This window comes from Elephas maximus, chromosome 16 (genome assembly GCF_024166365.1).
Source record: "Elephas maximus indicus isolate mEleMax1 chromosome 16, mEleMax1 primary haplotype, whole genome shotgun sequence".
Taxonomy (NCBI): domain Eukaryota; kingdom Metazoa; phylum Chordata; class Mammalia; order Proboscidea; family Elephantidae; genus Elephas; species Elephas maximus.
The window spans coordinates 78,243,199-78,269,140 of NC_064834.1; the positions used below are offsets into that span (position 1 = coordinate 78,243,199).

Sequence of the window (25,942 nt, forward strand, 5' to 3'; positions counted from 1 at the left end):
CTTCCTTTTCTATGGGAATAGTTACAGTCTACCGTGCTTCCACACCTGAGCCCTGTCAGACCATGAGCCTGTTAGAGACAAGAGTTTGTATTTCTTTGTATCAGGAACATTTTTAAGAGCTCCTGGCATAGGGAAAAAAGGGCATGTGAAATATGTGTTGGGTTACACTGGATTATGGTAACCGGATTATGGTACAATTCTTAAATTGCCAGGGAAAAAACAGAATTCTCCAAGCCCCCTCCACTCTGCAAAAAACAAACAAACAAACAAACAAACAAAACACACGTTCACAAGAACTAAAATCAGAATAGCTTCAAACTTCTCAACTGTAGCACGAGATGATAGAAATGTTGTAGACGTCGACGGTTTTAAGAATATATGTATGATGTCTTAAAATAATAGTTTTAAAAATCTAAAACCCATCTGTCAGTTTGTCATACTGTTAGACAGTATTTCAAACACTAGTAAGGTCATCCGTGTTGGACAGGTTTCAGCAGAGCTTCCAGACTAAGATAGACTAGGAAGAAAGGCCTGGTGATCTACCTCGAGTAAAATGAGCCAATGAAAACTCTATGAAGCACAACAGAACACTGTCTGACTCACTTGCTTTGGACATGTCATCAGGAGGAATCAATTTCTGCAAGAGGACATCATATTTGATCAAGTAGAGGGCCTGCAAGGGCCTGAAAGGAGACCCTCAGTGAGATGGACTGGCACAATAACTGCAAGGATGAACTCGAACATACCAGCGACCATGAGGATGGTGCTGCAGGGCCAGGTTGTATTTTGTTCTGTTGTACATGGGGTTGCCATGAGGCAGAGTCGACTTGATGGTGTCTATCTATCAAGTGTTAAGAATGGAATATGTACCATTAAATAATTCTAAGTGTTGAACCCAAATGATGGGTAACACATCAAAAAACGTAAGTGATGAAACAAGAAAGCTTCTCTAAACACTGATAGGAACAGACAGTGTCGATGATTGTACCGGTGACTACAAGGGTTTCAGTTCACCCGCCAAAAAAAAAAAAAAAAAACAAGTCTCGGGTGGATAAAAAAATAAAATCTATCAAGACTTTGCTTACTAGACATCCATCTAAATAAAACAAAAAATGGTTAAGAATAGAGAGGGAAAACAGATAAAGCATGTTTAATTAAAAAAAACTTAAAGGTCAGTTTATTTTGATGAAAAATATACAAAATAATGAATGCCTGACATTAATTAAACTTCTTGGATAGGGTTGAGTAATACGGCATCAAGTTGCTTTAAAATAAAATCTACTAGAAAAATGGTAGTGGAGATGGCTGGATATTAACACGACACAGTTACAAGGAAAGAGAGTACTTCACTATGAGCAGAAAACACAGATGGGATGGGGCTGTTGTGAAAGGTGGTAATACAAATATTAAGAGCAAACAGACATACACAGGACTGTCTTGCCATCGGCAGGAATTACCCATCTCCATGAAAAAATTTTCTGCAACAAGGGAGGATACAAATAAAAATTATAAACCCTTCCAATTAAAAGATCACTCTTTGATCCGGGCGTAAAAGTAAATGGACACTCCACAAGCCCCAGAGAAAATAGAAAGAAACTTCAAAGAACAGAAACTTTTATGGGCTTCTTTCTCTATTAGGTAGAGGTTTTAAAAAAAAAAAAAAGACAAAACAAAAACAGAAATTAGAGAAATGATAAATACATCCAAGAACTAGTTCCTTGAAAATAAAAGCAAAACAATGAAATTGACGAATCTCTGGTAATCCTAACTAAAGTAAAAGGGGAAGTCCATATTGGCCAAATTAGAGACAAAAGGGAATAAATACACACACCACACATACTAGCTGCCATCAGGTTGACCCCAACTCTTGGCGACCTTGTGTGTGTCAGAGGAGAACATCACTCTGTAGGGTTTTCAGTGGCCGATTTTTCAGAAGTAGATGTCCATGTCTTTCTTCCAAGTTGCCTCTGGGTGGACTCAAACGTCCCGACTTTTGGTTAGCAGTCAAACCTGTTAACCATTTGCACCACCCAGGGACTTCAGCGGGAATAAGTAAGAATAAAATAAATGTAGAGACTTTTCTGCTCGGTGGTCTCTCTTGGGTTTGGAAATTCCAAACTCTTCATGGAATACTGGGCTCTGCCTCCTTGGAGTGGTGGTCCTTGAATGTGGAAAGAAAGGCCCCTGGCGGGAGGGCATGTGTGGGGGTTCTAGCTATTGTGGCGTTCCAAGTTATGGGGGTTGGATGTTAACTTCAGGTTCCATCCCTTTGTATGTAGGTTTGCTGGGGTCAGTGCCGCCTTGTACCAGGAGAGGAAGGGGTGTGGCTGGGCTCTTCCTTGTGCCGTCTCAAAGGAGACCGTAATCAAGGCGTCATTCAAGACGATCTGTGTCTCTTATCCACCACCAGAGCGGGGTCAACCTGCCTAACTTTGTTGGCCTGTAATCTTATATTTTACAAGGGGCCAATTCTAGTTTTTACTCTCTACGGTATGTTCTGCCATTTTAGATACCTTAAGCTGTATTCTTTAAAAGGGTTTTGGCAGTTCAAGCTCATTTATATAACACACAAAAATAATTCAGATATCAACAGTGAAAGTGGAGAAGCCAAAAAGCAGTTATTTGCAGATGACGGGGTCATTTATCTAGAAAATCCAATGTAATCAGATTTTAAAAGTGCTAGAATTAATAAAATAGCTAATTACAAGATGGTCAAATGGAATAATGGATTCCTGTCCTCCCACAGCAACTGGGTGGACCCCTAGCCCCAAAGGCATCCCATTCACAGTAGCAAAGGGAACATCAATTGAAATATGTGAAGTAAGTGCTAAGTGGGGTTGAAAACCCAGCACCACATCACTGGAATGAAGTTGTTTGGGGTGGATCAGTGCTCTTGGTAGGAAGGGACTGCAGGTGGGAACTTGCCCCTTTGGGGCATCTGCTGTGAGCTGAGAACTGATCTGGGTATTTGATGCGTGTGCCCTTCTGTGTTCTTCATAGCGGTTCTTGGGGTTTAGAACTGTTCATTTAACATCACCTCCAAAGGGGTTAGAAATAGAGATGCCCAGGCTCCCACCCAGAGCTTCAGCAGGCTGGAGTCCCAGGAGAACCCGGGGCAGGTGTCCAGAGACACCCACGTGAAGTGCACCCTCTTGCATGCCTGAGTGCCCCCACCTCCGATTTTCGGACAAGGACAGGCAAGGCTGAGTTAGATGGAGAAGACCTACTGAGGGTTCTGCTGTCTTGGCTTGACTTTGGCATCTGCAGGCAGGAGGGGTGATGGGATATGTGTGCATGTTTTTGTGTGTGTGACTGCATGTGTCTTTATGTTATGCATGTGTGTGGTATGCACACATGTGATGCGCATGTGTGTATGCATGTGTGTGAGCCTGCATGTGTCCATGTATGTGATTTGTGCAGTGTGTAGTGTGTGTTCACATGCATGTGTGTGGCATGTGCACATGTATGGTTGCATGTGTGTCACATGTGTGCATATGCACTATGTGTATGCATGTATGAGGTTGCATGTGTGTGGCATGTGCACATGTGCAGTGTGTGCACGTGTGCATATGTAATTGTGAGTGTGTGCTTGCATGTGTGTTGTATGTGCACATGTGGTACATGCAGACACATACATGTGCGTGTGCATACATGTGCCATGCATGATGGGCTTGTCTTCACCACTGAACACAGCGGGAACTGCTGGCTTTGGAACATGCCAGGTGAACCCCAGCTCATCTCTGGGAGCTGAGTGGACACTGGCCTCCATGAAAAGACCCAGGTGCCCCATGGAGCCCACAGGCTGCACTCCCATTCCTGCAAGGGAAGGTGGCTCCCTGCCCGAGGCCTGGGTTCCTGTTGCTAGGAAACCACCCCCTTTGATGATGTATGTTGAGCATGCCTGTGTTTGTCTTCTGCTCTCAGAAGGACAAAATTCACCATGTGGCAACGGTGAAATAATGTTGAAAACTACTTAGAAAATGAAAGCAGTGCCAAACGGTGTCTGGATCGCAGATGCCACCCTTGCTGCCAGTGCTGGTGCTCATAAAGCCGGGTCATTTCCTGCTGACCTGGCATGGCCTCCACTTGGGAACAGACTGCCTGCTGAGGGCACCCCTGCTGCCTACCCAGTCTGGGGGCCTGTGGCCACCCTGGGTCCCCGTCACCACTCTGCAGAGCCCCGTTCCTGTGCGCCCTTGTTGCCTGTCCATGCCGGGGGACTGCAGCAGTTCTCAGTCCTTGTCACCACTCTGCAGAGCCCTGTCTCCATGTCCCACCTGCCCACTCCAGGGGACTGTGGCTGTCCTTGGTCCTTGTCACCTCTCTGAGGAGCCCAGTCCCTATGTCCCCTGTGGTCATCACCACTCTAAAGAGCCCTGTCCTGTGTCCCCCCCTGGTGCCCACTACAGGGGACTTTCGCTGTCTTCGGTCCTCATCACCACTCTGGAGAGCCCCATTCCATGTTCCCTCTGGCGTCCACTCCAGGGGACTGTGGCTATCCTCGGTCTTCATCACTACTCTGCAGAGCCCTGTCCCTGTGTTCCCTTGCCCACAGGTCATGGCGTCCAGATTTCCAGTGTGCAGCAGTGGGTTTCAGGTTCTCAGTCCCCTCCCACTTTTTTGACCCAGGTGTCAGGGCATAAAGGGCATCATCTCTTGGCACCTGGAGAAGCAGGTACTCATGTGGCTTTCTGCCCTTGGTGCCTAGTTCTGTACCTGTCACTGGGGTCTGAGATGAGGGGGAAGGGTGCTTGTCTAGGCAGAGCTTCCTGCCTCTGACTGAGCCAGCAGGGGTGAGGTGATGCTGAATCTCAGCTCTGGGGCCAGCGTGGTCAGCTCAGAGGATGGGGGCAGGGGGTCAGCAGGGAGAATTGGAGGGCTTTTATAGCTGGCCACAGTGAGGCACCTCACTTCTGCCCGGGGCCCCACCTCGGCCACATCCCACTGCTCTGGACCCATCCTGGCCCCTGGTGCTCAGCCCCCATCCATGCACCAGGTGCTGCATGGCTCTTGGCCCCCACCTTGGGCCGTTGTTACCACCGACAGTTCACTTGACCGAACTCCTTTCGAGTCACCGAGTTTATTGCTGTGCTGTGTGGGCATGCTCATTGTTCCGCTGCCGCCTCCCTCGTCTGTCTGCCGCTGCTCTGGGACACCTCCGGTGAGCCATTCTGAGCCTCTCTGTCATTGCAGAGGAAGCAGGGCCAGGAGAGGCCTGGGCAGACAGACACGGGCCCCCAAAGGTGAGCCGTGAGCTCAAACCTGCAGCTGGGGCATCTGGGCTGGCCCCCTGCGTGGCCCGCCCTGCCCACCGCTTCCCCAGGTGGGTGGAGGTGTCAGTGTTGAAGGCCTCTGAACTCCAGGAAGCCTCCTAAGGCATCACAATTACGGAAACACCTGTGCTAAATACCTATGTGCAGGAGGTTCCAGGGTTCATGGGTGTCCAATTGCCTCTGCGTTTGTACTTCTACACTGTCAACAAGCGGCAGGTGTGCCCTGTGTGAGCGCAGTGGAGCCAGGGTTTGGGGGGCTGTGCTGGCAGCTGGGCGCCAGTGGTGCATCATCCTCCAAGCACGTACCCCATAAATATTCTGGTTTTTTATAGGGTGCCCAAGGGGATCTGTAAAGCCAGCCCTGCTTAGGGCCTTTGGCATCCCGGGAAGGGTGGGGAGAGCCAAGGGTAAACGTGTGGAGGCAGGGAGTTCATTAGGTGCTCAGGTGGGCTTGGCACTGTCTTATGGGAAGATCAGAAATCTGAACTTGTTCCCAGGAAGCTTCTGGTCAAGAGAAACCATGGCAAAAGAGAGCTGGCCAGAGTCTGCAGTGGTGCCTCTGGCTACATTTGGCCTGTGAACGTGACTTGTGCTATTTTAAAGAATTTTGCAATCATTTGCAGCAGTGAATAAGGAAGACCAAAGAAGAGCTGATGCCTTTGAATTATAGCGTTGGCAAAGAATATTGCATATACCATGGACTGCTAGAAGAAAGGACAAATCTGTCTCAGAAGAACAGCCAGAATGCTCTTTAGAAGCAAGGATGACGAGACATCATCTCATGTGCTCTGGGCATCAGGAGAGACCAGTCCCTGGAGAAGGACATCATGCCTGGTAAAGTAAAGGGTCAGCAAAAGAGAGGAAGACCCTCAATGAGATGGATTGACACAGTGGCTGCAACAATGGGCTCAAGCCGAGCAACAATGGTGAGGATGGTGCAGGACCAGGCAGTGTTTCGTTCCGTTGTACACAGTGTTGCTATGAGTCGGAAGCGACTAGATGGCCCCTAACAACAACAGCAACATCGAATGTCTGGAATTTTCACTTATGAAACCTGGATTTTTTATTGCTTTTGGAGATGGGAAATTTGCCCCATAGAGTCCACACTTCCCTGTTTGTCTGTGAGCATGGACGCCCTGGGGGAGGAATGCCCGCCTCTGGCCTTCACTGCTGACCTCCCTCGCCTGGGCCTGCAGGCGCTTGAGCAAGCGGCACCGGCTGGAAAGCTGTCCCTTCCATGTGCAGACACACAGGGTGGCTGTGCTCACAGGAGTGGTACCGGCCTGGCAGCTGATAGGGCCCTCTTTTCTGGGTGGCCGCCCCCAAGATCGAGCTCAAGGAACGCTAAGACAGGCCCCACACCCACATTTTTTCTGATTCTGTGCAGAGCATTTTCCTGAGTATTTTCTAAGTTAGAGACCCAACATTGAGAATTTCCTGCTACAGGGTTACGGGTGGAGACCTGGACTTCTTCTGGTTGGTTAGGAGTTGAAACCTACGGGTTCTTTGTAACCTCTGAGCCCCCCGTAATTATCCCTGGCACCCACAGAAGTTTGCTGCCCATGGCCCATGGTCCTTTTGGGAAGGAGCATGAACACCTGCCAGGTCCCAGACCCTTGCGTTCCTCAGGAACCCATTCAACTCTCTGCTCCATATGGCCTGGGAAGGCGGGAGAAAGCCTAGGGTAGCCAGATAAAACCCAGGATTCCCAGTTAAATCGGAACTTAAGAAAAACGATGAATTTTTTTTTTTTTAAGTGTAAGTAGCTGAGTCTGAATTTGACTCAATAGCAATAGGTTTTGTTTTGTTTTTTGGAGGTTCCAAACACTGCATGGCACGTACTCACACTAAAAACCCTTATTGTTTGTCCGGAATTCAAGTTTAACTGGATGTCTTGTACTTTTTGTTGTTGTCCTTAAATCTGGTAACCCTGCTTGTGTCTCCAAGGGCGACACCCAAGTGGTCAGGCCAGCTCCACCTGTCATCCTTCTTGGGCTGCCATCCGACGTTGCTCACCCGGACAGCATTGAATATCTAGAAGGTGGCTTTCAGGGGCAGTAGCCTCCCCATAATTGGCTGTCAGCATTTCGCTCCAGGTGTCCATGAGCTCCCATCCACGGCTTCCTGAACAGGTAACAGCTGCCCTTAAGGAGTTTGCATTGGTCAGGAAGGGGTCTGCAGGCTTCTGGAAGGCATGGCGCACTCACACATCCTTAGCGCATTGCATCATTCGATCAGTAACAGATCCATGTTGAGATCCTCCTCGGTGTATTAGGTACAGGAAAGGGTATATATTTAAAAATATGACGTGGATTTATTGAGGCCTGGTGGTGTAGTGGTTAAAAGCTCGGGTGCTAACCAAAAGGTGGGCAGTTCGAATCCACCAGCTGCTCCTTGGAAACTATGGGGCAGTTCTACTCTGTCCTATAGGGTCGCTATGAGCCAGAACTGACTCGATGGCAATGGTTTTTTTTTTTTTTTTTTGACTTTTAACCCTGATGTCACAGTGGTTAAGAGCTTGGCTGCTAACCCAAAGGTTGGCAGTTTGAATCCACCAGCTGCTCCTTGGAAATCCCTATGGGGCAGTTCTATTCTGTCCTATAGGGTCGCTATGAGTTGGAATTGACTCAAAGGCAGCCAGTGTGGTTTTGAGTAGTGCAAATGGTTAATGCGCTCTGCTGATAACTGAAAGGCTGGAGGTTCAAGTCCACTCAGAGGTGCCTCGAGAGAAAGGCCTGGCGATCTACGTCCATTGAAAACCCTGTGGAGCATAGTCGTACTCTGACACGTGGGGTCATCATGAGTCAGAGCAGACTTGGCGGTGACTGGTTTTTACTACCCATCAGGAGCCGTGCTACACCTGGGCACAGGCAGAGACAAATCAGGCATGGGGACACCCCAGGGTGACATCGGTGCCCTCAGCCCAGCCACAGAGGTGGGTCAGAGGCATGCTATCCCACCACGCTCCTGAAAGGGGGCTGTTATGGCCAAGGCCTTCGGGAAGCGCTTGGCAGTGGTGGGGCATTTGAGGCCGGGCCTTGCAGGGGAGGCCTGCCATTCTAGGCAGTTATGGTGGAGACAGAACAAGTGGAGGCAGGGTGGGGCGAGTCCACCCATGCCTGAAGGGAGGGTGGGTGAAACTCATCCGGGTGTGTTCCCTCTTGTCCCTCTCCTCTCTCCTGAGGGCATTTCCTTTTTCTAAAATTTGTTTTATTTTTTGTTATTATTGTTGAGACATACACAGCAGAATGTACACCAATTCAACAGTTTCTATCTGTACAATTAAGCAACATTGATTACGTTCTTCGAGTTGTACAACCATTTGCACCCTCCTTTTCCAGGTAGTTCCTCCCCCATTAACATAAACTCGCCACCCCCTAAGGTTCTTCTCTGGTCTTTCTAGTTGCTGTTGTCAATTTGTAGACCTTAAAAGAGCACAATGCTCAAGGCAGATATTCTTTACTAGTTAAGTTAAACTGTTGTTTAGTTTTAAGAAGACTTAAATATATACATATATTTAATTTTTTTTATTGTACTTTAGATGATTTACAGGGCAAGCTAGTTTCTCGTTAAACAATTAATACACGTTTTGTGACATTGGTTGCCAACCCCACAACATGTCAACACTCTCCCCTTCTCAACCTCGGGTTCCCTATTACCAGCTTTCCTGTCCCCTCCTGCCTTCTAGTCCTTGCCCCTGGGCTGGTGTGCCCCTTTAGTCTTGTTTTGTTTTATAGGCCTGTCTAACCTTTGGCTGAAGGGTGAACCTCAGGAGTGACCTCATTACTGGCTGTAAGGATGTCCAGGGGCCATAATCTAGGGGTTTCTCCAGTCTCTGTCAGACTAGTAATCTGTTTTTTTTTTGTGTGAGTTAGAATTTTGTTCTACATTTTTCTCCAGCTCTATCCGGGAGCCTCTATTGTGATCCCTGTCAGAGCAGTCAGTGATGGTAGCTGGGCACCATCTAGTTGTGCTGGACTCAGTCTGGTGGAGGCCGTGGTATTTGTGTTCCGTTAGTCCTTTGGACTAATCTTTCCCTTGTGTCTTTGGTTTTCTTCATTCTCTTCAGGTGATAGTTTTGGTTTAAGGTTTAAAGATGATATGAGGGGGCAGTGGTTTCAGGGATGGAGGGCATTTTGCTTTTTTAATAATTTTTATTGAGCTTTAAGTGAACGTTTACAAATCAAGTTAGTTTGTCACATATAAGCTTATATACACCTTACTCCATACTCCCACTTACTCTGTCTCTAATGAGTCAGCCCGCTCCCTCCTTCCAGTCTCTCCTTTCGTGACAATTTTGCCAGTTTCTAACCCTCTCTACCCTCCTATCTCCCCTCCAGACAGAAGATGCCAACACAGTCTCAAGTGTCCACCTGATACAAGTAGCTTACTCTTCGTCAGCATCTCTCTCCCACCCATTGTCCAGTCCCTTCCATGTCTGATGAGTTGTCTTCGGGAATGGTTCCTGCCCTGGGCCAACAGAATGTTTGGGGATCATGACTGCCAGGATTCCTCTAGTCTCAGTCAGACCATTAAATCTGGTCTTTTTATAAGAATTTGGGGTCTGCATCCCACTGATCTCCTGCTCCCTCAGGGGTCCTCTGCTGTGCTCCCTGTCAGGGCAGTCATCGGTTGTGGCCGGGCACCATCTAGTTCTTCTGGTCTCAGGATGATTTAAGTCTCTGATTCATGTGGCCCTTTCTGTCTCTTGGGCTCATAGTTATCATGTGTCCTTGATGTTCTTCATTCTCCTTTGATTCAGGTGGGTTGAGACCAATTGATGCATCTTAGATGGCCGCTTGTTAGCATTTAAGACCCCCAGACGCCACACTTCAAAGTGGGATGCAGAATGTTTTCATAATAGAATTATTTTGCCAATTGACTTAGAAGTCCCCTTAAGCCATAGTCCCCAAATCCCCGCCCTTGCTCTGCTGACCTTTGAAGCATTCAGTTTATCCCAGAAACTTCTTTGCTTTTGGTCCAGTCCAGTTGAGCTGACCTTCCGTGTATTGAGTATTGTCCTTCCCTTCACCTAAAGTAGTTCTTATCTACTAACTAATCAGTAAATAACCCTCTCCCACCCTCCCTCCCTCCCCCTCTCGTAACCACAAAAGTATGTGTTCTTCTCAGTTTATACTGTTTCTCAAGATCTTATAATAGTGGTCTTATACAATATTTGTCCTTTTACCTCTGACTAATTTCACTCAGCATAATGCCTTCCAGGTTCCTCCATGTTATGAAATGTTTCACAGATTCGTCACTGTTCTTTATCGATGCGTAGTATTCCATTGTGTGAATATACCACAATTTATTTACCCATTCATCCGTTGATGGACACCTTGGTTGCTTCCAGCTTTTTGCTATTGTAAACAGAGCTGCAATAAACATGGGTGTGCATATATCTGTTCGTGTGAAGGCTCTTATTTCTCTAGGGTATATTCCGAGGAGTGGGATTTCTGGGTTGTATTTCTAACTGTTTAAGATAACTCCAGATAGATTTCCAAAGTGGTTGTACCATTTGACATTCCCACCAGCAGTGTATAAGAGTTCCAATCTCTCCGCAGCCTCTCCAACATTTATTCTTTTGTGTTTTTTGGATTAATGCCAGCCTTGTTGGAGTGAGATGGAATCTCATCGTAGTTTTAATTTGCATTTCTCTAATGGCTAATGATCGGGAGCATTTTCTCATGTATCTGTTGGCTGCCTGAATATCTTCTTTAGTGAAGTGTGTGTTCATATCCTTTGCCCACTTCTTGATGGGGTTGTTTGTGTTTTTGTGGTTGAGTTTTAACAGAATCATATAGATTTTAGAGATCAGGCTCTGGTCGGAGATGTCATAGCTGAAAATTCTTTCCCAGTCTGTAGGTGGTCTTTTTACTCTTTTGGTGAAGCCTTTAGATGAGCATAGGTGTTTGATTTTTAGGAGCTCCCAGTTATCTGGTTTCTCTTCGTCATTTTTGGTAATGTTTCGTATTCTGTTTATGCCTTGTATTAGGGCTCCTCACGTTGTCCCTATTTTTTTCTTCCATGATCTTTATTGTTTTAGTCTTTATGTTTAGGTCTTTGATCCACTTGGAGTTAGTTTTTGTGCGTGGTGTGAAGTATGAGTCCTGTTTCGTTTTTTCGCAAATGGATATCCAGTTATGCCAGCATCATTTGTTAAAAAGACTATCTTTTCCCCAATTAACTGACACTGGGCCTTTGTCAAATATCAGCTGCTCATATGTGGATGGATTTATATCTGGGTTCTCAATTCTGTTCCTTCGGTCTATGTGCCTGTTGTTATACCAGTACCAGGCTGTTTTGACTACTGTGGCTGTATAATATGTTCTAAAATCAGGTAGAGTGAGGCCTCCCACTTTCTTCTGCTTTTTCAGTAATGATTTACTTCTCCGAGGCTTCTTTCCCTTCCATATGAAGTTGGTGATTTGTTTCTCCATCACATTAAAAAATGTCATTGGAATTTGGATGGGAAGTGCATTGTATGTATAGATGGCTTTTGGCAGAAGAGACATTTTTACGATGTTAAGTCTTCCTATCCGTGAGCAAGGTATGTTTTCCCACTCAAGTAGGTCCTTTTTAGTTTCTTGCAGTAGTACTTTGTAGTTTTCTTTGTATAGGTCTTTTACATCTTTGGTAAGATTTATTCCGAAGTATTTTATCTTCTTGGGGGCTACTGTGAATGGTATTGATTTGGTGATTTCCTGTTCGATGTTCTTTTTGTTGATGTAGAGGAATCCAAGTGATTTTTGTATGTTTATCTTATAACCTGAGACTCCGCCAAACTCTTCTATTAGTTTCAGTAGTTTTCTGGAGGATTCCTTAGGGTTTTCTGTACATAAGATCATGTCATCTGCAAATAGAGATAATTTTACTTGGAAGGCATTTTTTTTTGATGGAAGCTCTCCAACTAACCCACTCACCTTATCACCCCCTTGTTCATTCTCTCCCCATCCTACCAGCAAGACTTAACTCCAACCTGGGTTAACCCTTCTCGCTCCATGCCTGCACTGAGGAGCTGGGTGTTGCTGGTGAAAATCCACATCCTGCTGCCTGGCCTCAGCTTAGCATCAGGACCACCGGCATCACAGGACCTTCAGCCGGCAGGTCAACCCACCTGCCCTTTCCTTGTATGTGTCCTTTCCCACTCTTCAACATACTTATTTCAAACTATCTTCCCCTCCTTGACTTGTCAAACTCCCCATGTAGCTGTCTTGACCAGTCTCCCAGTGGTGACCATGCTTCATCCTTCACTGAGCAACTAGAAACAACAGTATGGGACCCCGACCCCCCAGCACTCCATCTCCTGGCACCTGCACGTGACCCTCCCTTCCTGCTAGAACAAAGACCCCTGCCCCCACTAGGGACCACCTCTCCTCTGCTCGGGAACCCTCTGCTCTGGCCCTCACTGCTGGGCCCCTGTTCTGGCACCACCCATTTCTGTCTTCCTATTAGACTATGGCCTTCACACGCAAGGAACATGTGTGGAGGAGTCACATGTCAAGATGTCCCTCTAGGACCCCACGTCCCCCTCAGCTCCTGCTGTGTTTCCCCAGAGCCATGAAGGCCCCTGTGTGGACCAGGCGTGAGCCCTTGAGTGGATACCAGTGTCTTCTGATTGGTGGAGGAGCGATGTATTTCCTCTGCTGTGAGGTGACCACATGGCCGTGTCTGGTTCCCCTGGGTCCCGTGTGGGGACCATGACCCCCAGCCGCAGACCTATTCACTCTTGTCTTGCTCCTCATCTGTTGACCACCCAGCAGGCGTGCCAAGCTTGGCTCCAGAGACACTTCTTCAGGGAGCCTCTTTCCTTGGCTGCCCATAAAAAAAAAAAAAACCAAAACCCAATGCCGTTGAGCTGCCCATATCCGTCCCAAGTAGACTTCCTAAGCTCCTTGGCATAGCCTGTCACTGTAAAGTTTCATGTTTGGGGGCGTGCTTTTCAAATACTGAAGGACCTGCTAGAAGTGCAGGACTTGCTCATGGTCTCATGGTCTCACCACTCCTGCGATGGAGCCGGGACCAAACCTCCTGACTGGCCTTGTGCTGACCACAGCACAGGGCCTGTTGTGTTATTTATGGTAACAGCTGCCGCCAGGCACTTTCATGAGAGTGCAGAGAGGAGGGGGCTGCAAGTGGGCAGGCAGTCACTCTCCACATGCTTCCAAGTCTCCATCACCTTCACAGAGGGTCAGTTTACCATTGAGGGAAGTGAGGGGGAAACATCAATAAAAAGGGAAGGAATGCGGAGAAAGCACAACACTGGTATGTCGCTGGCGGGGTTGTAAATGCTACAGCTGCCGTGGAAAACAGTGTGATGATTTCTCAAAAAGTTAAACAGAATTACCGTCTTACCCAACACTTCCAGCTCCCGGAAGAACTGAAAGCAGGGACACAATCAGACACTTGTACAACAATATTCATTGCAGCATTATTCACGTTAGCCAGAAGGTGGAAACAACCCAGTGTTTGTCAGCAGATGAATGGATAAACAAAATGTGGTCCATCCATACTATGGAATATTAAAAAAATATTACTCAGCCACAAAAAGAAATCAAGTCCTAATACATACTACCACATGGCTGAACCTTGAAAATATTACACTGAGTGAAATCAGTCACAAAAGGACAAATGTTGTTTTTTTAATTTTAACTATTTTTTATAATTTTTTATTGTGCTTTAAGTGAAAGCTTACAAATCATGTCAGTCTCTCACACAAAAACTTATATACACCTTGCTACGTACTCCCAGTTGCTCTCCTCCTAATGAGACAGCCCGCTCCCTCCCTCCATTCTCTCTTTTCCTGTCCATTTCGCGAGCTTCTACCCCCCTCTACCCTCTCATCTTCTTTCCAGGCAAGAGATGCCAACATAGTCTCAAGTGTCCACCTGATCCAAGAAGCTCACTCCTCGACAGCATCCCTCTCCATCCCATTGTCCAGTCCCATCCCTGTCTGAAGAGTTGGCTTTGGGAATGGCTCCTGTCCTGGGCCAACAGAAGGTCTGGGGGCCATGACCACTGGGGTCCTTCTAGCCTCAGTCAGGCCATTAAGTCTGGTCTTTTTATGAGAATTTGGGGTCTGCATCCCATTGTTCTCCTGCTCCCTCAGGGGTTCTCTGTTGTGTTCCCTGTCAGGGCAGTCATTGGTTGTAGCCAGGCACCAACTAGCTCTTCTGGTCTCAGACTGATGTAGTCTCTGGTTTATGTGGCCCTTTCTGTCTCTTGGGCTTGTAATTACCTTGTGTCCTTGGTGTTCTTCATTCTCCTTTGATCCATGTGGATTGAGACCAATTGATGCATCTTAGATGGCCACTTGCTAATGTTTAAGACCCCAGATGCCTCTTTCCAAGGTGGAATGCAGAATGTTTTCTTAATAGATTTTATTATGCCAATTGACTTAGATGTCCCCTGAAACCATGGTCCCCAGACTCCTGCCCATGCTACGCTGGCCTTTGAAGCATTCAGTTTATTCAGGAAACTTCTTTGCTTTTGGTTTAGTCCAGTTGTGCTGACCTCAGCTGTATTGTGTGTAATCTTTCCCGTCACCTAAGGTAGTTCTTATCTACTGTCTAATCAGTGAATACCCCTCTCCCAACTCCCTCCCTGCTCTCGTAACCACCAAAGAATATTTTCTTTGTTTAAACTGTTTTCTTGAGTTCTTATAATAGTGGTCTTATACAATATTTGTCCTTTTGCAACTGACTAATTTCAGTCACCACAATGCCTTCCAGATTCCTCCATGTTATGAAATGTTTCACAGATTCATCACTGTTCTTTATCAATCTGTAGTATTCCATTGTGTGACCAAAAAAAAAAAAAAAAAAAAACCCTAACGCAGTGCCGTTGAGTTGATTCTGCTCATAGCGACCCTATAGGACAGAGTAGAACTGCCCCATAGAGTTACCAAGGAGTGCCTGGAAGATTCGAACTGCCGACCCTTTGGTTAGCAGCTGTAGCACTTAACCACTATGCCACCAGGGTTTCCCATTGTGTGACTATACCATAATTTATTTATCCATTCATCTGTTGATGGGCACCTTGGTTGCTTCAATCTTTTTTGCTATTGTAAACAGTGCTGCAATGAACATAGGTGTGCATATATCTGTTCATGTAAAGGCTCTTATTTCTCTGGGATATATTCCAAGGAGTGGGTGGGTTATGGTAGTTCTATTTCTAGCTTTTTAAGGAAGCGCCAAATCGATTTCCAAAGTGGTTGTACCATTTTACATTCCCACCAGCAGTTTATAAGTGTTCCAATCTCTCCACAGCCTCTTCAAGATTTATTGTTTTGTGTTTTTTGGATTAATGCCAGCCTTGTTGGAGTGAGATGAAACCTCATTGTAGTTTTGATTTGCATTTCTCTAATGGCTAATGATCGTGAGCATTTCCTCATGTATCTGTTAGCTGCCTGAATGTCTTCTTTAGTGAAGTGTCTGCTCATATCTTCTGCCCATTTTTTTAATTGGGTTATTTGTCTTTTTGCAGTTGAGTTTTTGCAGTATCATGTAGATTTTAGAGATCAGGCGCTGACTGGAAATGTCATAGCTAACAACCTTTTCCCAGTGTGTAGGTAATCTTTTTACTGTTTTGGTGAAGTCTTTGGATGAGCATAAGTGTTTGATTTTTAGTAGCTCCCAGTTATCTAGTTTTTCTTTTGTATTGTTAGTAATGTTTTGTATACTGTTTATGCCATGTATTAGGGCTCCTAACGTTGTCCCTATTTTTTCTTCCATGATATTTAGGTCTTTGATCCATTTTGAGTTAGTTTTTGTGCATGGAGTGAGGTATGGGTCTTGTTTCATTTTTCTGCAGATGGATATCCAGTTATGCCAGCACCATTTGTTAAAAAAGACTGTCTTTTCCCCATTTAACTGTCTTGGGACCTTTGTCAAATATCAACTGCTCATATGTGGATGGATTTATGTCTGGATTCTCAATTCTGTTCCACTGGTCCAAGTATCTGTTGTATCAGTACCAGGCTGTTTTGGCTACTGTGGCGGTATAATAGGTTCTAAAATCAGGTAGAGTAAGGCCTCCCACTTTGTTCTCCTTTTTCAGTAATGTTTTACTTCTCCGGGGCCTCTTTCCCTTCCATATGAAGTTGGTGATTTGTTTCTCCATCTCGTTAAACAATGCCATTGGAATTTGGATTGGAATTGCATTAAATATAAAGATCACTTTTGGTAGAATAGACATTTTTATAATGTTGAGACTTCTATCCATGAGCAAGGTATGTTTTTCCACTTATTTAGGCCTCTTTAGGTTTCTTGCAGAAGGATATTGTAGTTTTCTTTGTATAAGTCTTTTACATCTCTGGTAAGATTTATTCCTAAGTATTTTATCTTCTTGGGGGCTACTGTAAATGGCATTGATTTGGTGATTTCCTCTTTGATGTTCTTTTTGTTGGTGTAGAGGAATACAGCTGATTTTTGTATGTTTGTCTTGTATCCCAATACTCTGCTGAACTCTTCTATTAGTTTCAGTAGTTTTCAGGAGGATTCCTTAGGGTTTTCTGTGTGTAAGATCATGTCATCTGCAAATAGAGATAATTTTACTTCTTCCTTGCCAATCTGGATGTCGTTTATTTCTTTTATCTAGCCTAGTTGCCCTGGCTAGGACCTCCAGCACAATGCTGAATGAGAGTGGTGATAAAGGGCATCCTTGTCTGGCTCCTGATCTCAGTGGGAATGTTTTCAGGCTCTCTCCATTTAGGATGATGTTGGCTGTTGGCTTTGTATAAATGCTGTTCATCATGCTGAAGAATTTTCCTTCTATTCCTATTGTGCTGGGAGTTTTTATCATGAATGGGTGTTGAACTTTGTCAAATGTCTTTTCTGCATCAGTTGATAAAATCATGTGATTCTTGTCTTTTGATTTATTTATGTGATGGTTTACATTAATTGTTTTTCTAATGTTGAACCATCCCTGCATACCTGGTATGAATCCCACTTGGTCATGGTGAATTATTTTTTTGATATGTTGTTGAATTCTATTGGCTAGAATTTGTTGAGAATTTTTGTACCTACATTCATGAGGGATATAGGTCTGTAATTTTCTATTTTTGTGGTGTCTTTACCTGGTTTTGGTATCAGGGATATGGTGGCTTCATAGAATGAGTTTGGTAGTATTCCGTCTTCTTCTGTGGTCTGAAATACCTTTAGTAGTAGTGGTGTTAACTCTTCTCTGAAAGTTTAGCAGAACTCTGCAGTGAAGCTGTCCAGGCCAAGGCTTTTTTTGTTGGGAGTTTTTTGATTACCTTTTCAATCTCTTCTTTTGTTGTGGGTCTATTTAGTTGTTCAACCTCTGATTGTGTTTGTTTAGGTAGGTGGTGTGTTTCTAGGAATTCATCCATTTCTTCTAGGTTTTCAAATTTGTTAGAGTACAATTTTTCATAGTAATCTAATATGATTCTTTTAATTTCAGTTAGGTCTGTTGTAATATTGCCCATCTAATTTCTTATTCTGGTTATTTGCTTTTTCTCCTGTTTTTCTTTTGTCAGTTTGGCCAGTGGTTTATCAATTTTGTTGATTTTTTCAAAGAACCAGCTTTTGGTCTTGTTAATTCTTTCAATTGTTTTTCTGTTTTCTATTTCATTTAGTTCAGCGCTAATTTTTATTATTTGTTTTCTTCTGGTGCCTGAGGGTTTCCTTTGTTGCTCTCTTTCTATTTGTTCAAATTGTAGGGATAATTCTTTGATTTTGGCCCTTTCTTCTTTTTGGATGTGTGCACTGACTGATATAAATTGACCTCTGAGCACCACTTTTGCTGTGCCCCAAAGGTTCTGATGGGAAGTGTTTTCATTCCATTGGATTCTCTGAATTTCTTTATTCCATCCTTAATGTCTTCTATAATCCAGTCTTTTTTGAGCAGGGCATTGTTCAGTTTCCAAGTGTTTGATTTCTTTTCTCTGCTTTTCTGTTATTGATTTCCACTTTAATGGCCTTATGGTCAGAGAAGATGCTTTGTAATATTTCAATGTTTTGGATTCTGCTAAGGCTTGCTTTGTGACCTAATATGTGGTCTATTCTAGAGAAGATTCCATGTGCACTAGAAAAAAATGTAAACTTGGTTGCTGTTGGGTGGAGAGTTCTGTATATGTCTATGAGGTCATGTTGGTTGATAGTGGGATTTAGAACTTCTGTGTCTTTATTGAGCTTCTTTCTGGATGTCCTGTCCTTCACCGAAAGTGGTGTGTTGAAGTCTCCTACTATTATTGTGGAGCTGTCTATCTCACTTTTCAATGCTGTTAGAGTTTGTTTTATGTATCTTGCAGCCCCGTCATTGGGTGCATAAATATTTAATATGGTTATATCTTCTTGGTATATTGTCCCTTTAATCATTATATAGTGTCCTTCCTTATCCTTTCTGATGGGTTTAACTTTAAAGTCCATTTTGTCAGAAATTAATATTGCCACTCCTGCTCTTTTTTGATTGTTGTTTGCTGGATATATTTTTTTTCCATCCTTTGAATTTTAGTTTGTTTGTGTCTCTAAGTCTAAGGTGTGTCTCTTATAGGCAGCATATAAACGGATCTTGTTTTTTAATCCATTCTGCCACTCTCTGTCTCCTTATTGGTGCATTTAGTCCATTTACATTCAGGGTAATTATGGATAGGTATGAATTTAGTGCTATCATTTTGATATCTTTTTTTTTTTGTATATTGTTGACAGTTTCTTTTTCTCTCTTAATTTTATGTGCTGAGTAGATTATCTTTATATATTGTCCTTTCCTCATGTTGATTGTTGTTGATTTTGTTTCTGCTGAGTCTCTATTTTTTTCTTTTCTTTTGATGAGTAGGATAGTTTGTCTCCTTTGTGGTTACCTTATTATTTACCCCTATTTTTCTAAATTTAAACCTAACTTTTATTTCTTTCTATCGCCGTATCTTCCTCTCCGTATGAAAGATCTATGATTACATTTCTTAGTCCCTCTTTATTGTTTTAATGTTGTCTTCTTTTATATAATAACATCACTGTTTTCCTGTTTTGAGCTTTTTTTTTCTTTTTGATTTCCCTGTCTGGGTTGACTTCTCATTGCTGTGTCTAGCATTCTAGTCTTGGGTTGATAAAAAGATACCTGATATTATTGTTTTTCTAACCAAAGAACTCCCTTTAGTATTTCTTGTAGTTTTGGTTTGGTTTTTACAAATTCCGTAAACTTCTGTTTATCTGGAAATGTCCTAATTTCACCTTCATATTTAAGAGACAGTTTTGCTGGATATATGATTCTTGGCTAGCAATTTTTTTCCTTCAATTTTTGAAATATGTCATCCCATTGCCTTCTTGCCTGCGTGGTTTTTGCCAAGTAGTCCGAGTTTATTCTTATTGGCTCTCCTTTGTAGCTGACTTTTCGTTTATCTCTTGCTGTTCTTAAAATTCTCTATCTTTGTTTTGGCAAGTTTGATTATAATATGTCTTGGTGTCTTTCTTTTAACATCTACATTATGTGGAGTTCGATGAGCGTCTTGGATAAATATCTTCTCATCTTTCACGATATCAGGTAAGTTTTCTGGCAACAGTTATTCAACATTTTTTTCTGTATTTTCTGTTATCCCTCCCTGTTCTGGTACTCCAGTCACTCGTAGATTACTTCTCTTGATGGAGTCCCAGATGATTCTTAAGGTTTCTTCATGTTTTTAAATTCTTTTATCTGATTTTTCTTCAAATATGTTAGTGCCAAGTGATTTATCGTCAAGTTCAGAAATTCTGGCTTCTACTTGCTCAATTCTGCTCCTCTGACTTTCTATTGAGTTGTCTAATTCTGTAATTTTATTGTTAACCTGAATTTCTGATTGCTGTTTGCCTATGGATTTTTCCAGCTTATTACACTTTTCATTATGTTCCTGAATAATCTTTCTAATTTCTTCAATTGCTTTATCTGTGTGTTCCTTGGCTTGTTCTGGGTATTGCCTTATATCTTTCTTGATGTCTTGAAGGGCTCTGTATATTGATCTTTTGTATAATGCCTCTGGTAATTCCAGGAAGGCACTTTCATCTAGAAGATCCCTGGATTCTTTGTTTCGAGAGCTTGTTGAGGTGATCATGGTCAGTTTCTTTATGTGACTTGATATTGACTGTTGTCTCCAAGCCATCTATAAGTTATTGTATTAGTTTATGCTTGCTTACTGTGTTGTAGCTTCTTGCTTTGTTTTGTTTTGATATGCCCAAATGGGTTGCTTGAGTGAGTTAGCTTGATTATTTTTGCCTTTGGAGATCTGAAGTCCTGTCCCCAGATGGTTAGAGCTGTTATCAGGTATATCAGTCTAGGAGTCCATTCAGTTTTCTTGTATGAATTCAGCTCAGGTGTCCAGGTCGTTGATCATCAAATGTGTCGTACAGGCTCTGTCCTACAGTCTTAGAGGGGCAGGGGTGATTGGTGTATGTACCGGTATCTGATTGTAGCAGGGGGTCACACTTTGAACGAGGCATGGGGCTGAGAACCAGCCCCTGAGTGTCTCTGAGGAAAGTGTGTCCCTGTTCCCTAGAGCATGCAGGTGGGTGGTTTCTGCATATGGACCATGGGCACCCAATGTTTTTGGTTGTAAGGACTGGGAGGTACCAGTTATCCTTGGACCCCTCTCACAGGTGGCTGGGTGACCTGAGTGGAGCTACTAGTCCTTAGGCCCCTGGTGTGGGTAGGTGAGGACACTGTTTAATAGGCAAAGCAATGTCAAACATCAAACACCCACCTTTCCACCGCAGAGTTGAAATGGCTGGAGTCTGCCTGCAAGGGCCTATTCTCCTGAAATAGGCCCACACAGCTGCATGCAGAGGGGAAAGGTGCTCAAAATCGACGTACTGTTTATGCCTGGACAGGAGCTGCTTCTGTCCTGAGCTCCCCTGGTTAGTGGAGCTGGCAAATTATCTTTTCCCCGAATTGCAATTTTTTTCCTTCTCCAAAGGCAGGAGGATGGCTCTAGGTGCTCAAAAGTGCCTATCTCAGGCCCAGGGAATTCAGCCGCTGAAGCCAGCTTGGGGGTGGGGGGGGGGGGCGTGGTAAAATATACACAAGTACTTAGCTTTTGCCAAGAGCGCTGTTCTTCTCAGGTTCCAGAGGTGTGAGTAGGCTGCTTCTCCCTGAGGAAACTGCGGCCCAACGCTAGTACCAGCCCACTGCTGCGGCTCCGGGAATGGTGCCTGAGGGCTCCCAGAGATTCAGGTCCGGTAACTCCTCTCCGCTTCTGAACCGTCTGTTCCTCCCGCTACCCCTCAATTCTTTTTCTAAGCTTCCCTTTGATGCTCAGGGTTCCTAGCTTGTTATAAACATACTCATTTCACTTGTTTTTTTCGGGTCTTTGTTGTAAAGAGGGCTCGCCAGAAGCGTCTATCTATCCCACCATCTTGGCTCCACCTACAGGACAAATATTGTTTGATCCCACTTATACAAAAAGTCTAGAATAGGCAAAGTCCAAGGTCTGTCAGTGGTTACCAGGGGCGGGCAGGAGGGAGGAGGAAAGGGGGGGACAACATTTAGGGCACACTGGGTTCTGATAAAGGTGATGGTATAATTTGAGAACTGCTAAGGGCAGTGGCTAAACAAGATGGACGTAATGCCTGTCACTGAACTATACACATGAAGATTGTTGAAATGCCAAATGTTTTGTTGCCTATCTATTTACCACAATAAAAAAATAATAATAATTTAAATAAAATAAAAATAATTTAGGTAGGAGAAGGAGACTGTGATGCAGATTACAAGATAAACCAAGGGGGGCTCGCTGGAGATGGGGCAGGACCATCCACCTGGGATTGAGCATTTCTAAGTGTTTCCACTTTCCTAGTGACTGGAAGCTGAGGGATAGTTATTTTGCAGGTTTCATCCCTGAATCATTTTCACAAACTCTGTTTTGGGTAAAAGACAGAAATCTATCAAACAGCACACAGATTAACTTATCACCGAGTTAAATGGGCTGTCAGTGTGGGGAGCCGTGCTTGGCCCGGAGAATTCAAATGCATGTAAATTTCCCTGGTGGCGAGGGGAGGATGGTGGAGCTGTCAGACAGTGACGTGTGGAAATACCTTAACAGTGTTTAAAATATATTTGAAGGGGCTGGCTCATATTTTGATAACATGCTCACAGACAAATGATTTGTGGGAAATTGGAAATTCTGACCTCATCATCTATTCCAGAGGAATCTTTGTCATGAGCCCTCTCCCAGAATGCTGGGCATTTTGGAGAAGTTCTAAGACAATTAGCCATGCCTGCACAAACTGGCAGAGGTCCCCTGTGCCACTGATGTATGGGGCCAGGATTCTGATATCCTTGTTCACCAGCCTTCCTCCATCTTACACAAAAAGGATGAAAAACTTCAAAAGAATCAGTTACATTGTGTTATAAACTTAGGACCTCGGCCCCCACGACCCCAGCAAAAGGCAGTAGCTCCTTCCAGTTCTGTGCCTCATTGGCCCTTGTGTGTTTACTCTTGGGTATTTATTTGGAAAGGACATTTCTTTTACTTAATTATTCTCAACGTTTAAGGAAAAGAGAGTTCTGAAGAGTTGCCCTGCATTCGTGTAAAGAAATGGGGCTATGAGTGATTGAGGGTGTGAGTTGGTTTTAGGTTTTACAGGATTTACTAGCTCTTTCCCCAATTTTCAAGTGAGGGCATAATGCTATGTGATTTTTGACTGGTCATTGGGGGCTTCCTGTAACTCCAGCTTTCCTGAATCAATGGATCAAGTCCTTCTACACATGACATGAGTCTTCTGTACCCTCCCAGGTCCCCTCATGCTCTCACAGTCACATGGAGTCTTGATTTCACCCTGGCTTCAAGCTCCCCAGTTCCCCTTTCAAAACTGATTCTTATGTACTGGCCATACCTTACAAAAAAGAGATGTGATGTAGCTAGCTGTCCGCCCTTGAGCTAGAAATAAATGTACTAATATCCACTAAAAAAAAAAAAAAGACCCACTAGCTGAACAAATAGAAGCTGAATTCTCTTTCTTGATATATTCTTTGGAAATCATACATATTCATATCTGCATTGATTTGACAGGATAATGAAATCAGTCTGGGTCCCCATCGTGCTCAGTACACAAACACAAATGATTCCAATACGACAAGACAAGGACAACATGGCGCCCTTCAGGAAGCTCTGGGCACACAAAGGAGTGCCACCTGGAGCATGTTAAGGGAGGGAGAATGATCAGGGCAGGCTCATGGAGGAAGAGAGGGAGGAAGAAAGGAAAAGAGGGAGGGAGGAAGAAAGGGAGAAAGGGAGGGAGGAAGGAAGGAGATAGGGAGGGAGGGAGGGAAGGATAAAGAAGAAAAGGAAGGAAGGAAGGGAAGGAAGAAAGAAAGGAAGAGAGGGAGAAGATACATGTGTCACTCTCATGTTTTCCATTCAACTTTGCAACTGGCACAATAAAATAAGAAGGTACGAGTCAAGTAGTTCTAATGATTGGAAAGGAGAAAGAAAAGTGTCATTATTTGCAGATGATATGATTGCAGACAGAGAAAACCCAAGAGACTCTACACACAACTAATTAGAACTAATAAAGACTTGGCAAGCTTACTAGATACAAGATCAATATACATAAATCAGTTCCTTTCCTATACACCAGCAATAAGTAACCAATAAAGCAGTTTTCAAAATATCATTTATAATAGCACAAAAACTATGCTGAAGCCAACAGCAGATAAATGTTAATAAAAAACATATTGACTAAATATGTTTTCTCAGTTAAATGAACCAGTTTGTTTTTGGAGGCATTGTTGATTCTCAGCCCGGGTGATGGGAGAGGAGTTACTATGGATGGAATTGTGTCCCCCCCAAAAAAACTTTTGTATTGAAGTCCTGGCCCCTATACCTGTGGATGTGATCCTGTTTGGAAATAGGGTTTTCTTTGTTATATTAATAAGGTCATACCAGAGTAGGGTGGATCCAGTAGGGTGACTCCTGAATTACACAAAGAACAGAATAGACATACATACAGGGGAAAGAGGGAGACAGGTGATGGAGACAGATGTATCCAAAGGCACACCAAGGATCACTGGCTGCTACTAAAAGCTGAAATAGACAAGGAAGGAACTCTCCCCTACAGCCTGTCCTGAATGCGGACTTCTAGCCTCCTGAATTGTGAGGAAGTACATTTCTGTTCTTTAAAGCCACTCACTTGTGGCATTTCTGTTACGGCAGCACTAGATGTCTAAGACTGAAGGGGAGGGAAAGTACAAGAAGAGCCGAGAATATGTTGTCAGAAATAAAAAATGTGCTGAGAAATGATGGGACAGGTCAAAAGGATACAGGAGGGAGCTTAAATTTAAAATTGTTCAAATTTGGGTTAGCTTGAAGATCAAAAGAGTAAAGTTGGTGCTGAAATGGATTATAACATGAATTATAATATTTAGGGGGAAAAAAACCTCATAAATCCATAGTGGTACTCCATGAAGAAAAAGAGGGAGGGTTGCAGGGGTAGGGGATAGGAACCTCTTCTCTACAGATGGTGGCCAATTAACAAATGCAGAAAGAATTTTAAGCTTAGAAAATACCATTTGCAACTACAATGAAATTGATTCAAGCAAGGATCAGCAATGAATGCCAAAACCATTGGATGGAAAGCAGCATCACTAGAGAGCAGGGACACGCAAATGAAAACAGTGAGGTACCACTCTCATCCAATAGAAAGCCAACACTTCATACATCTTATCATGGCAAGTTGGTGAGGAAGGGAGTAAAGGAGGTTTTCATACGTTGCTTGGGGTGGTGTAAACTGTTACAACCATGGCGAAGAGAAATCTCTTTAACAAGGAAGCCGTGTTGAAGAGGCACATAGGCTACCACCCAGCAGATACACTTCTGTACAGGGTTCCAGGAAAGCCCCTCACACAGTCTATGCAGCACGATATGTAACTACACAAACTTGGAAAGAATAATACAACAAATGGAAAAAACAGCTGTTAAAATACATTTTCTAAATATAAATATATATATATAGTATATTTATTAACCATTATATATATAAAAATACAAAAAGACTATTTGAGCAAAACATTCAATTTGCAGCAGACTATATGTAGCATAGCCAGAATGCTCCTTGGAAGTAAGGATGGTGAGACTCATTGGTTTAGCAGTTATGTAATGATACAGTCATCCTCTATGATGTGATCTGATGTGATCAGCCAATCAATTGTAAGAGGATTTGCTTTGGGATGTGGCCTGCATCCTATATATTTATACACACACACACACACACACACACACACACACATATATATATGTATCTGGCAAAGCTAGCTTACTTGCTCTGGATCCTGCATCCAGCTTGTCATCATCTGACTTCCAGTTCTTGGGACTTGAGCCAGCAGCCTGCCACGTTGCCTGCTGATCTTGGGATTCATTAACCTCTGCAGCCTGTGAGCCAGCATCCTACTCTCTGACCTGCCGATCTTGGATTTGTCAGACCCTGAAGCTATGTGAGTCAGGAAAAATCTCCAGCCTGATGCCTAACTCACAGCTTTGGGACTTGCCAGCCTCTGCAACTACATGAGCCATTTCCTTCAGATAAATCTCTCTCTCTCTCACCACACATACACACACACACACACACACACACACAATCAGTTAAGTATATATATGTGTGTGTGTGTATATATGTGTATCTATATCTATTGGCCAAACTCAGAGCCTTATTTTAAGAGTGGCAGAATTACAACATCAGTTGAATTCC

General features: G+C 43.8%; 1 long non-coding RNA gene across 1 annotated transcript in view; it reads left to right on the top strand.

The window, feature by feature from the left end:
• LOC126059572 (uncharacterized) overlaps window positions 1-21,364 on the top strand; it is a 28,229-nt gene extending 6,865 nt beyond the window's left edge. The window contains exons 2-3 of the long non-coding RNA XR_007513453.1: window positions 7,221-7,405; window positions 21,320-21,364. This is a non-coding gene — a long non-coding RNA (uncharacterized LOC126059572). The remainder of the gene's footprint in view (window positions 1-7,220; window positions 7,406-21,319) is intronic.
• Window positions 21,365-25,942: the final 4,578 nt, after the last annotated feature.